This window comes from Astatotilapia calliptera, chromosome 7, assembly GCF_964374335.1.
Source record: "Astatotilapia calliptera chromosome 7, fAstCal68.1, whole genome shotgun sequence".
Lineage (NCBI taxonomy): Eukaryota > Metazoa > Chordata > Actinopteri > Cichliformes > Cichlidae > Astatotilapia > Astatotilapia calliptera.
In genome coordinates, this window is record NC_137428.1 from 66,910,938 (window position 1) to 66,923,557 (window position 12,620).

Consider the following 12,620-nt stretch of genomic DNA (forward strand, 5'->3'; position numbering starts at 1 on the left):
ACACTGTATGACTGTTGCCTCATCCTTTCGCTTTGTGTCTCTTCCTCACCTGCTTAATTTGTACCTATAGTAGGCGGGGCTAACCCTGACCTCAAAGCGCTTTATAAGTGTCGTGTGATTTCTAAATATTCACAAGCTTTGTGTTTGCATGGATTCCTGTAGCTTGCAGTGGACGATACCTAAACTGAGCTGCAATTTCCCGAGTTTGAATCTGGGTAGGGACATGTGTCATTAAACAGTTTATTGTCTCCTTTCCATAATTTGTGCCTCGTCTCCTTTCTCCTCCATCTTCATGCCTGTGACCTGGAAATTGATCTCAGTGTGCCATCTCGGAGAATGTCCCAATTTCTAAAAAGCATTTGAAGAGGGAGAAGGGAAAGAAATCAAGGATGAGAATAAGAGGAGGGAAAGGGGGAATACTGTACTATAGATTGTACTTGTTTAGTTTAGATTTAGTTTATTTTGGTACTTACTTGTCTCTGGTGCCTTGTGTTTAGTTTTACTTCCCCCATCTGTCTAATTGTCTTTGATTACCATCACCTGTGTCTCATGCTGTGTCCTGTTTCCTGTTGTGTATAAATGTTGTTGTGTTCCCCACATTCTTTGTTGCAGCACTGGCTGACCTTCCTTGTGTGTTTCTGTTTGTGTGCCTTTGGATGAACTTGTACATCAGACTGAATAAATATCTCACTCTCTCCTCTGCAGTTGAGTCCTAGCTCCACATTAGATGACTGAAACAGTTTCTTGAAGGATTTGCCCAACTTAATGTGATATGCTGTTAGTCAATGATCGTGTGTGAGAAATTGCTTTAGATAAACCTTTTTTAGAATGACCAACCACCACCAAGTTTCAAATGTGCTGTTTCTTAAGCAGACATGGAACAGTGTAATCTGACTACATTCAAGATGAAGAGTCACTTTTTCCCTGCTGTGCACATCTGGCTTTTTTTTAATTAGTACTGTCACTCTATACAGGGAGTGCAGAATTATTAGGCAAGTTGTATTTTTGAGGAATAATTTTATTATTGAACAACAACCATGTTCTCAATGAACCCAAAAAACTCATTAATATCAAAGCTGAATGTTTTTGGAAGTAGTTTTTAGTTTGAGCTATTTTAGGGGGATAGGGACGGTACCTTGCTCAGGGGTACCTCAGGGTAGCCGTTCAGGGGAATCGAACCCCGACCTTCCGATCATGGGGCCACCACTCTCTACCTACTGAGCTATCCCTGCCCCACATGAGACAGTTAAAACAAACAATAGAAGAGGACAACAAACAATAGGTAACAACGTAACAACAAGGTGTCTTCCAGAAACTGGCAGTAGGACTGGGAGTTGAGCTTGACTCCATCCTCAACCCGAAAAGGCCCCACAAGCTCATCTTTGATGATACCAGCCCAAACCAGTACTCCACCTCCACCTTGCTGGCGTCTGAGTCGGACTGAAGCTCTCTGCCCTTTACCAATCCAGCCACGGGCCCATCCATCTGGCCCATCAAGACTCACTCTCATTTCATCAGTCCATAAAACCTTAGAAAAACCAGTCTTGAGATATTTCTTGGCCCAGTCTTGACGTTTCAGCTTGTGTGTCTTGTTCAGTGGTGGTCGTCTTTCAGCCTTTCTTACCTTGGCCATGTCTCTGAGTATTGCACACCTTGTGCTTTTGGGCACTCCAGTGATGTTGCAGCTCTGAAATATGGCCAAACTGGTGGCAAGTGGCATCTTGGCAGCTGCACGCTTGACTTTTCTCAGTTCATGGGCAGTTATTTTGTGCCTTGGTTTTTCCACACGCTTCTTGCGACCCTGTTGACTATTTTGAATGAAACGCTTGATTGTTCGATGATCACGCTTCAGAAGCTTTGCAATTTTGAGACTGCTGCATCCCTCTGCAAGATATCTCACTATTTTTGACTTTTCTGAGCCTGTCAAGTCCTTCTTTTGACCCATTTTGCCAAAGGAAAGGAAGTTGCCTAATAATTATGCACACCTGATATAGGGTGTTGATGTCATTAGACCACACACCTTCTCATTACAGAGATGCACATCACCTAATATGCTTAATTGGTAGTAGGCTTTCGAGCCTATACAGCTTGGAGTAAGACAACATGCATGAAGAGGATGATGTGGACAAAATACTCATTTGCCTAATAATTCTGCACTCCCTGTAGAAGGAAAAAAGGAACATTGATTAAAAGGATTAGCAGAACTTGAATACTTATTAACATTTCTGGTGTGTTTGACGTTCTCAAACAAGAAAGCAGCAGCTGGGGAGAAAGGGTTTTCTCGCTTCTCCTTCCACCTCCTCCTTTGACTCCTGTTTTACATTGGCAGAGGCAGTAAACATGGACAGAAGGGCTGAATCAATATCTCATGAGATGGTAGTGTTTCAATCTTTTAGCTGTGCACTACACCATCAGCTCAGCGTGCCCCTCCTCATCTCATTATTCCCCTACAGTCCCCCCCTGGATTGAAGTGGGAATTATGCATTGATTTCTGCTCTGTTTGGTGAAAACGTATCATGTCTGAGCTACGCTGGACTCTATTGTGTGTAGCGTAGCGTGTATTGCAAAGATCGGTGAATGCTGCCTAAACACGTGTGAGAGATTCTATTTAGTAGCTTCAAGAATTTTAGAAAAACTGGCTCTTTAATCAGTAACCCACTGCGCTTTATGAGCAATCAAACTGTTTTTGGCACCTTTGCCTCTTGGATGGAAATAAAGCCAAGAGTGGAATGCACTGTGCAGTTTTCGCTGATGCTGACCTGTGACCCTTGCAACAGGCTCAGGGATGCAGTCAAGCATATAGATAAGGACCTGTATGCCCTCGTGGTCTCTGTTGTTTTTGTGGAGAGTTGCCGTGTGTGTTTTTCCAGCACCTGAAGGGAAAATCATTGGTCTTTGTGTTTGAGCCACACATCTGGGCTGATGTGCACAGAGCTTCCCCCTTTCTGTTTTTCCCCTGTGTGCGTGTGCAACACGAAAGGTGGGAGGCTCGGGTGGGGATGTTGTGATGGAGAGCACAGAGTGAGGGGCGGCAGGATATTGTAGTGGTGTTGAGTGATTTCAGCCTATCAACCAGGCCCTCTTTGTTGTTTCAGGTTTTTATGGTTGTATTGACGTAATGGAGAAAAGGGGAGGAGACACAAAAGTGTGCTGTGCGTATCGTATACACACTGTGTCAGCAGAATAGAAGAGCACAGAACAGAGTTTGTTCAGTTGCTTCAGTGTAACGATTGTTCTTTTCTATTGTCACAGAGAAAGGGGCTTAATGAACCTGCAGAGCCCCTTCAGGTTTGCCCGTCCCTGCATAGATTAAGTTTTTTCAGAATGCTCCTTTTTGCTGCAGTGAAATGTAGTAAGAACAGGACTCTCCTCCCTGCTGGCTGCTGTATCGATTAGTTTTCCACTTTAGCTGTGTGTGCTGCAAACTCGGATACCATAGCAGAAAAATCTGTCCATCCTCTCACAAGGAGGAAAAAAAAGACATTATTCCATGTGTCGTCAAAACTTATTGTTTGCCTGAATTAAATTGGACTTCTCTTAAGTCATTAATGCATCACTGAACGTGGTTGTTAAGCCTTTCTTATTGTCTAGACAGAGCTATTGAGTTTCATCTACAGTATAGTCTTATTCTATGCTTCTCATCCCAGCATGCCCGATAAAGAGAAGCCTTTTATCTCCATATCCAGAGGCCATTTTATCCCGCAAAGGGCGCTTGGAAATGCGCATGATCCTCCCTGTCCTCTGCCTTGTCACCATTCTCACACACAAAGGCAGGCATGAGCACATGCACACCCAAGCATGCGCTTGTGATGGGTGTGCCATACAGAATAGGGTCAAAGATGCGTCTTTGTCACTTCAGCCCTATTAGGGAATGTATAGAATTAGACAGACTTTCCATAGTCAACCTGTTTAATTAACCATGTTCTCAGTACACTGGTCATGACTTCAAGTAAGGTCAGGAAACTAAAACAGGAAGTATGCCATGTCAGGGTGAATATGGAGATGATGGGCCTTAATTGGAATTAGTGGGATTAAGTTTTTTGGCAGTTTTGGGTGCGAACTTTTTGTCCAAACACTGACTCACATCAAGCATGATAACAAATCATTTTGACAAGGAAAACATTTCATACAAAAGGAGCAGAATCAGATAAAACAGCTTATAATACACAATGGAGAGATATTTAAGACTCTCATGGGTGTGAATATGTGCCATACTGCACCTTATTAGTACCTTTTTCAAGAAATCAAACTCTACATACTCTGGCATGGAGGGTCTCGTGTGGCTGCACAAAAGCACTGAGTCACCCTGAGGCCCCATGCATGCAATACCAAGAGGGTCACTGTGTGCAGGCTAGCCTCTCCATTGTAGTCTGTATTTGTCTGGCTTGGCTGAGTCCTCTTTATCAGGAGAGACCGAGTGCAGAGAGAGGAGAGCGTTTTATCAGATGAATCTGCTCTGTGTGTCTCTCTGTTTTTATGAGTCTGGCTGCCTGTCTGGGTGTGTCTGCAGGAACGATTACAGATTATCAATGAGCCTGCGAGTTTTCAGTCACTTCTGTCTTTTGATGTTGTAACACATTCCTCAGTGTTCAGACGCTGTTGTTGTTTTAAGTTTCCGGTTTCTTCTTCCGCCACCTGAAAAGGGGGATAAAGGACACCAGCATAGAGGGAGGTACTGCATAAAGAAAGAAGACACGTACTCCATTAGTGGTCTTCGTCCCCTGACTACTTAATGAAAATTATGGCGGGATTGGGGGGTATAAATGGAGATGGAAATTTAATAAGATATTAAATCTGGCCACTTTGATGTATTGGTGGATTATCCTTTTAGAAATATTTAACTTTATCACTTTTTTTCTGCTAATTTAGTTTTCATGAACCTCTGAGCAAATCACTGTGTTTATCAGGTTGTAACCTGAGGGAGAGGATTTGTTTGGATTACCTTACAGCTGATTCACTTAGCCACACAGTTACACACCTGCATGCACAACATAATAACCTTCAAATAGAAAGAACGGTCCAATATGGGCTCAGTGTTTCTGAAACATAATTTAGCTTTAGCACACATCCCACATGTTACTGTTATTGTTGGCTGTGCAGTCAAGTATGAGAAACAGCCTCATTTGCATCGTGCTATCAATTTCCTATGAAGCAAAAAATGATTATCCCTTGATCAGTTGATCAAACTACCCAAATCTTTAGTAGCGACAGATTTGGCAGCGATACGCTGGTACGTGTTTTCTCTGTTTCTTTGATAAGCGATACTTTCTTTGGCCTTTTTTTCTTTATGACATCAGCTAAATATTTCATTTATAAAGCACTAAATATTTGGCTGATTAATTATAAGGAAACTAGCACAAAGTTTTCATTAACATTTATACACACCGAAATGAATGTAGCCACATGACGTCATTCATCGGTATGTGGACCAGCATTTTTAAGGCTAAACTTTGGGTTTAAGGGAAACACTTGTTGAAGTGAAATGCGACATTAATCGGACGAAAGAGTGAGCTGCTGATATAATGGCCAAAGCTAGCCAGCCTAGTTTGCATAGTTAGCTTATTAAAAGACTGAAAAGGTGCACTGAACCCAGCACAGACAGTATAACAGTTTTCATTTCATTTCATTTATTTATTTATAAAGCACATTTAATAACAACAGGGAGCTGACCAAAGTGCTGTACAAAATAACAATTAAACAATGACATTAACAACAACAACAGGTAAGAAAATTAAAAGAAAATTTCGATAAAAGAATTGGTAACTCTCATGCAGTTTCGAATGTGTTTTAAGATGAGATTTAAAAAGAGTAACAGTTGGGGCCTTTCTAATGTGGAGAGGTAGATTATTCCACATTTTCAGGGCCACTACCGCAAATGCCCAATCTCCTCTATGAACCATCCTAAACTTATGTAAGGTAAGGAGTAAATGATCACTTGATCGAAGGGCTCTAGAGGGCATATAAAGCTGCAAAAGGTCAGACAAATAGTCCAGTGCCTGGCCATTTAGCACTTTATAAGTCAAAAGTAAGATTTGGAATTTAATTCTAAAACGCACTGGAAGCCAATGAAGGCAATCAAGCACCGGAGTAATGTGTTGGTGTTTCTTCACACGAGTCAAAAGGCGAGCTGCAGCATTCTGTACCAGTTGGAGCCGGGCCGGGCCGAGCTGGACTGACTGACACCCACATATAGTGAATTGCAGTAATCCAGTTGAGATAAAACAAACACATGAATTGCTCGTTCCAAGTTTCTAAAAGATAAAAAAGATCTCACTTTGGATAGGAGCCTTAATTTAAAAAAGGACCGCTGGACAACTGAATTAATTTGTTTCTCAAATGTAAGTTTGCTATCCAAGAAAACCCCCAGGTTTTTTACATGCGTTTTAACAGCACATGTTAGGTTACATAAGTCCAAATCTGGGGCATTGAAATTACAACTTGGTCCAAAAATAATTACCTCAGGTTTGTCCTCATTGAAGGTAAGAAATTTGAGGCCATCCAGGTTTTAACTTCGTCAAGACATTTGACTAGCGATTCCATGGGTGTGGAGGTGAACCGAAGATAAATCTGGGTGTCGTCGGCGTATGAGTGAAAGTAGATGTTATGCTTCCTAAAGATTAGGCCTAAGGGTAACATATAGATGGAAAAAAGAATTGGACCTAATACGGAACCCTGCGGGACACCACAAGTAAAAGAAATAAAATCATCATCACGGAAAAAGTCCTCTCGGAGAGGTTTTATGGAGCCGCTGTGATGCCACCAATTGGTTTGTAAATTCCTCTTAAGGAACCAAGGAGAATGCAAACATAATAGAACATGACCCTGCAACTCACTCAGTCCACAGCCTAAATAATGACTTACAAGATGAATTTATGTCTCAGTCACAGGTTTCTATTCGTCACTGTATTAACTTTGTAGAAGTGACAGTAAAGTAAAACTGCCAAACCCCCCTTTGTGATAAATATGTCACAATCATATGAGCATGCCGTGTCCCTCTTTTTCTCATTATTCTCATTATTTCAAAAAATCTTGATGCCGTGGTCAAAATGCTCAGGTTGAGGCTTTACTAACAAACAGGTGATGTTACAGTTGCTGTGTTCATTTTTATCCAGTTTATTGTTTTTCCCCTTTTGTTGTTCCCTCTTTGTGAAAGGCAGGAATGAACAGTGACTTAGCACGAGTGCGAGTTGTCCTGTACCGATGTGTATTTCTGAATACGTATTTGTGTGTTGGAATAGCTTGAAGGTTCCACTGTGTGTTTTTGTGGTCTACTAGCTCAGGATCTCCTGTAGGGCACATTACCAAGCAAAGAGAATGACACAGCTAAAGCTGGTACAGTCTGTGCAGTCCTCTAGTAGCTTTCCTATCTGTCGGCTTACACTGGTCATTGCTTCCTTTCTAATGGGAAATCGCAGCTTTCTAGGTGAATGTAATGGTTTGTCATCAGATCAGTAATGTAGTAATGTAGTGTTATGTAGGCCATTGTTTAGTTTCACACTGGGTCAATAAGGTTGATTTTAAATCTGGGGACGATAAGGGTGAAGTAAGGAGGCGGAGAAGGCGAACATAGGGATGTATTTTAAGAGAAAAAGCAGTAAATAAAGAAAAAAATCTAACAAAGAAATCTAATGCACAGCGGCCTCTCTACCACCACACCGTTCATTCAGTCAGGTTCAGACTAAACACGTATAAGTGATAGGCATTCTGGGAAAGTATCCAACCATCTTTCTTATCAGTAGCAGACTTGGGCCAAATTTAATCACTCAAACAAGCCGCATCATTTTAGCCAGGCACCGCTTGTCCCACTGGCAGAACCCTCGGCTTCACACAGCGTGTTCTCTGGTCATTGTGTTGGTGAGCAGCAGATGTGACACCATTGTGGATTTCTGGGATTGATTTTCCACTTTAAAGCACATGAAAGCATTTTTCAGCTGTTAGCCTACATTATAGATGTTTTTATTCCTCAGTTGTGGGCATAATAGCATATTGTCATAAGAGGAATAATAGGCTTTATTGCACTAAACAGCATTCTGGTAAGGAGGAATAGAAAGCGAGCTATTTATCCTCATTAATATCTATAAATCATTCATTTCATGTAGTTCAATTTTTGTGCAGACAGTAATTCAGGGATAGAGGAGCTCTCTCTAGGGAAATTTAACAGGTTCTGCAGAGCATGCATGTGCACTCTACAATACAGTTATAAGCTATAAATATCCCTCGTGATTCAGTAGAGTAGTCCTGATGACCTAAAGCACACAAACAAACACTTGCGGTAGAATGCTCGCACTGCAAACTCTAATTTTGTCCACTGACAACAACAAAAAACAACAGATTTTCAACATGTTTTGCTAAAATTTGCAATTACTCTTCATCTTTTAATTGATTTCCTCCATTCTTACTTGGCTGTGATTACATACTTTCCCCTTACTTGTGGAAATGTGCTCGTGTGTCTGACAGATCTCTTGACTTGGCATTTTTTCTTGTTGCTTAGAAACCAACAAAGACATGTCTCCGTCCTTGTTGAAGGACAAAAATATGGCAGAGCAGTGTTTTCCATGAACCTTCTTCAGTATCTGTTTATGATATTCAGCATATTAAACTGAAAATATTACATTTGGTGTCATATTAGACTAAGGATAAATGTTACTTATTGTAAGAACTACTCACAATCATTTTAATGTTATCTGTGGCTGTGAAGACGATATTGTAAGCTTTAGAAATAACTTTGATCATATAGCTTTGAAGGCATCGAGGTGCTTTTAAATGGTGCTTCAGAGATCAGAGTGAACATTTAAGTTTCAATCATATTAGAGAATAAAAGTGAGGCTCGCTCAGTCTCACTTGTCACAAAATTTACATTTTATTGACGATAAACACTAAACTTCGTCCATCCATTCGCTTCCACTTATCCTTTTCAGGGTCGTGGGGGTCGCTGGAGCCTATCCCAGCTGTCACAGGGCGAGAGGCGGGGTACACCGTGGACAGGTCGCCAGTCTGTCGCAGGGCTAACACAGAGACAGACAACCATTCGCACTCACATTCATACCTATGGGCAATTTAGATTAATCGATTAACCTATCCCCACTAAAAAATATCAATTATATAGAGCAAAAACTACTAAAACTAAATTCCTAGATTACAGAGTATTAATTACAGACAGTTTGCAAGATAATGTAAAGCTTATTTACTGAACAGAAACAACAACAGGGAAATTTTCTTCACCATATTTATTTGAAATAAAATGCGATATTTCACTTTTTCTTTTCTTTCCTTCTCTGAGTCGTGCACAGCAGTCAAACGCTGTGTGTGTCAAAAGGAGCGAGTGAGTCAGGACTGCATCTTGCATATTTGCCTCATTCACTTACTGCCAGCTAACGTGTTTGTGTGCGAGGTCTCGTGGTGACTGAAGGTTGAGACACTGCATGCTGCTTCTTATTTATGTCATATTTGGGGCATTTTTGTGCTTTGGGGATTATTATTTATTCCTTCTGGGAGTACTGTTGTGGAGGGATTTTTTTATTGAATGAATTATTCGGCATGCTCTCAAACACTTTGGATAAAAAAGTAGAGAAACTAAAAATAAATGAAATGTCCCATGCATCAGCTGCGATGTGCTGTTTTGACGATGCACATGTTGAACAGTCCTCTTTGTCTTTTCTCTCCCTTTGTCTGGCTACAGTATCAATCCCGTGGTGAATGATTGCCCTCTAACACACACACACACGCTGACAGCTGCATGGTAGTGGATTTGCTGCAAGTCTCTCTCCATGGTACTGAAATCCCTGATGTGACTGCCCAGGCCACCCATCTGGCTGAGACGCAGCATTTGGTGTATATATCTGTGTGTTTATGTTATTCATAAGAATATTGCTTCTTAGCTAATAACCATATTTCTGTTCAACCATAACTGACAGAAACATTGAGGATGCCGCACTCGTGCTTAAAATTATCTAATTAAAAATACACATTAATTAGAATGACTGACATAAATAACTCATACAACTCGGTTATTGGTTGTTCCTCTCGACTGTGTTTCTGCACGTTTCGAGCATGTTCATTTACCTCCAAGGGTTGCTCTTTGACTCTGAAAATGTAATCGAGTGTATATCCTGCATTAGCTTTACGCTACATTACCATCTATAATTAAACAGCTCCTGTACAACAGATTAGTCCCCCTGTTAATGATGAAAGTTTTCATAAGATTAATTGCTGCTGCAGAAATAGCTCCATCCTCTGACCTCCTGGGTGTAAAAATAGATCCTTGCTGTATGCATATACACACAAATACAACATCACACACCCAGAGCACCTCCCCTGACTTCTCATTAGGGACTCCAGCAGACAGGGAAGGATTTTCGGGTTACACAAACTCTCACACTGCTGCAGTGGTGGGTTTGTTCCCTTTGCCTGCTCCTCCTCCTGTCGCCCCAGGGATGAATATCTATAGAACCCATTGTCTGGACTTTGTCCACTGAGACACATACGAGTGTGGAGCCTCAACACTTCTTGCAGTCTGTGATTTTCAGTATAAAGATCCAAAATGGCTGCCCATGAGTGACTCCATATTAATGTGATCCTGAGGAAACGATATTAAACTTTAATCTTCTCCACTTGATTGCCAATTAGGACACAAATACTGGGGCGTCACTTTATACATACAGCTCATGTAATTATCATGAGATTTAAAACATGTCGAAAGATTGAAACAGGTCTTTTTTTGGTGTTAAAATGATCCCTGTAGCAGAGAATAACATTTGGCCGGGAGTCTTTGATCCAATTCTGCACGATGCACTTTCAAGCAATTAAAAGGAGCTTCTCAAGAAGATTGTAATGTGATGCAGGGAGATGCATTTTCCTGGAGGGAAAGCCTCAGAGGACCAGAACCTCTTTTCTTAAAATCTTTAACTGAAATCTCCTACTAATTTCTTTGGAACTAAATGCTGTGATAAAGGGTTTTGTCCGGGCCAGATTTTTACTTCCTGTCCTGCAGAGCCCAGCTGTTGCCGTGAGGCCTGCTCCGAGATTGCCGGGCTCTCATCCGAGCAGAGAATGCAAGCTCATTCAGTCACACTGTGCCTAGAATTAATCGTCTGTTTTGTTCCAGAGGCCCTTCCTCTTAATCATTCACTACAATCACACTGTGGCTCTCTTGAGACCGAGAGGGGGCACCAGGGTGAGTGCACAAAGGAGTATGAAAAGAGAATGATGAAATACACAGAAAGTGGTGTGTACAGAAGGAAAATAATAAAGAAATATAATACAACCTTTCTTTAATAGATACATGTTGCCGAGTGTTTTTTAGTTTACGGGGCATTTTGCCAGACCGATTATTGCTGGCATTTCTTCATATGCTAACTGCTACACTTGTAATTCAAAGGCATAATAAAGAGGTCTATTGAATTTGCATTAACATGCTCTCTGAGGAGAGCGTGAATGAAAAAGCTTCTATTTAACAGACTTACAGCATGTAGATTAAAAGTGGGTTACACTGACAGATTGGAAAATGTGCCTGTTGGCCATAACTGCAACTGAACTGAATTTAACCTTTAATTCCACTTTATTGCTTACTTGATAATAAGTATCCATAAAGAGAGAAACATGTGGTTCATAATTTTTTTTTTTTTTACATGTAAAAGCACAAATTAATTTCACCTCAACACAGCAGGAGACTGCCCGCTTAGCTCGTTAGCCACAAATGAAAAGAAAAGACAGCTGCACTTTAGGCTCATGTCTTTTCAAAGTAATGGATGCTTGTGCCTAATAAATGATTCATGACAAACAGAGAAAATATTATGATGATGAGATGGGATTGGGAAGCTTACATTATTAAAACATGTAGTTCAAAATAAATGGCTTCCTATTTAAATTGCATGGTCAGTTTGAAGAGTCAGTAACCATACAATACAGTATCGTCTACAGCAGCGGTCCCCGGGCCACGGACCGGTCTGTGAGTCGTTTGTTATCGGGCAGCGAGATTTGAGGCTCGGGTGTGAAATTTATGGTTTTCAGGGTTTTTATAGTTTATTTTTTTTATTGTTTTTATCGTTAACTCGGTTTCCCTGGGTTTTTTCCCGTGTGTTATGACTAAAGCTTCCTTTTTTTGGTGCCGGTACTGGTTTTATTTTGTTGTATTTATCCGCGACACCTTAAAGGTCAGCCCGTGAAAATATTGTCAGACATAAACCGGTCCGTGGCGCAAAAAAGGTTGGGGACCGCTGGTCTACAGCATCCTGTGGCGATTGTAAACCATAAAATATTTTTCAGATGATCCATTTTCTCTCACAGAGGTTTCTGCAGGCGCCAAAGTCATTTCTCCTGATGGAAAGGGGCAAAAGGGAAGCATGGTTTATTGAATCACTAAAACAGTTACTGATGTTCCAGTCATGAAACTCACACATGCATTCAGGAAACCTTGACCGAGAAATAGCGCTGAACTGGAAACACTGGTCTTCCCCTAACAGTGAATGTGTGTTTGCTAGTTTACCACTTTGACCCAGCAGGCCCGCTGTGGTTGCCATGTTTTTTCTGTTGATACCTGCTTTGATTTTATCATGACACGCCAGCTCTCAGTGTCGTGAAAACCTGTGTCAGGAAAATGGGAACACTGTGTCTATTGATCT

The 12,620-nt window shown here is 41.1% G+C and overlaps 1 protein-coding gene across 3 annotated transcripts in view; it reads left to right on the top strand.

Moving 5' to 3' along the window:
- The window catches only part of bicd1a (bicaudal D homolog 1a), a 30,689-nt gene that overhangs the window by 5,024 nt on the left and 13,045 nt on the right, over nucleotides 1-12,620 (top strand). The gene's annotated exons all lie outside the window — the stretch shown is intronic.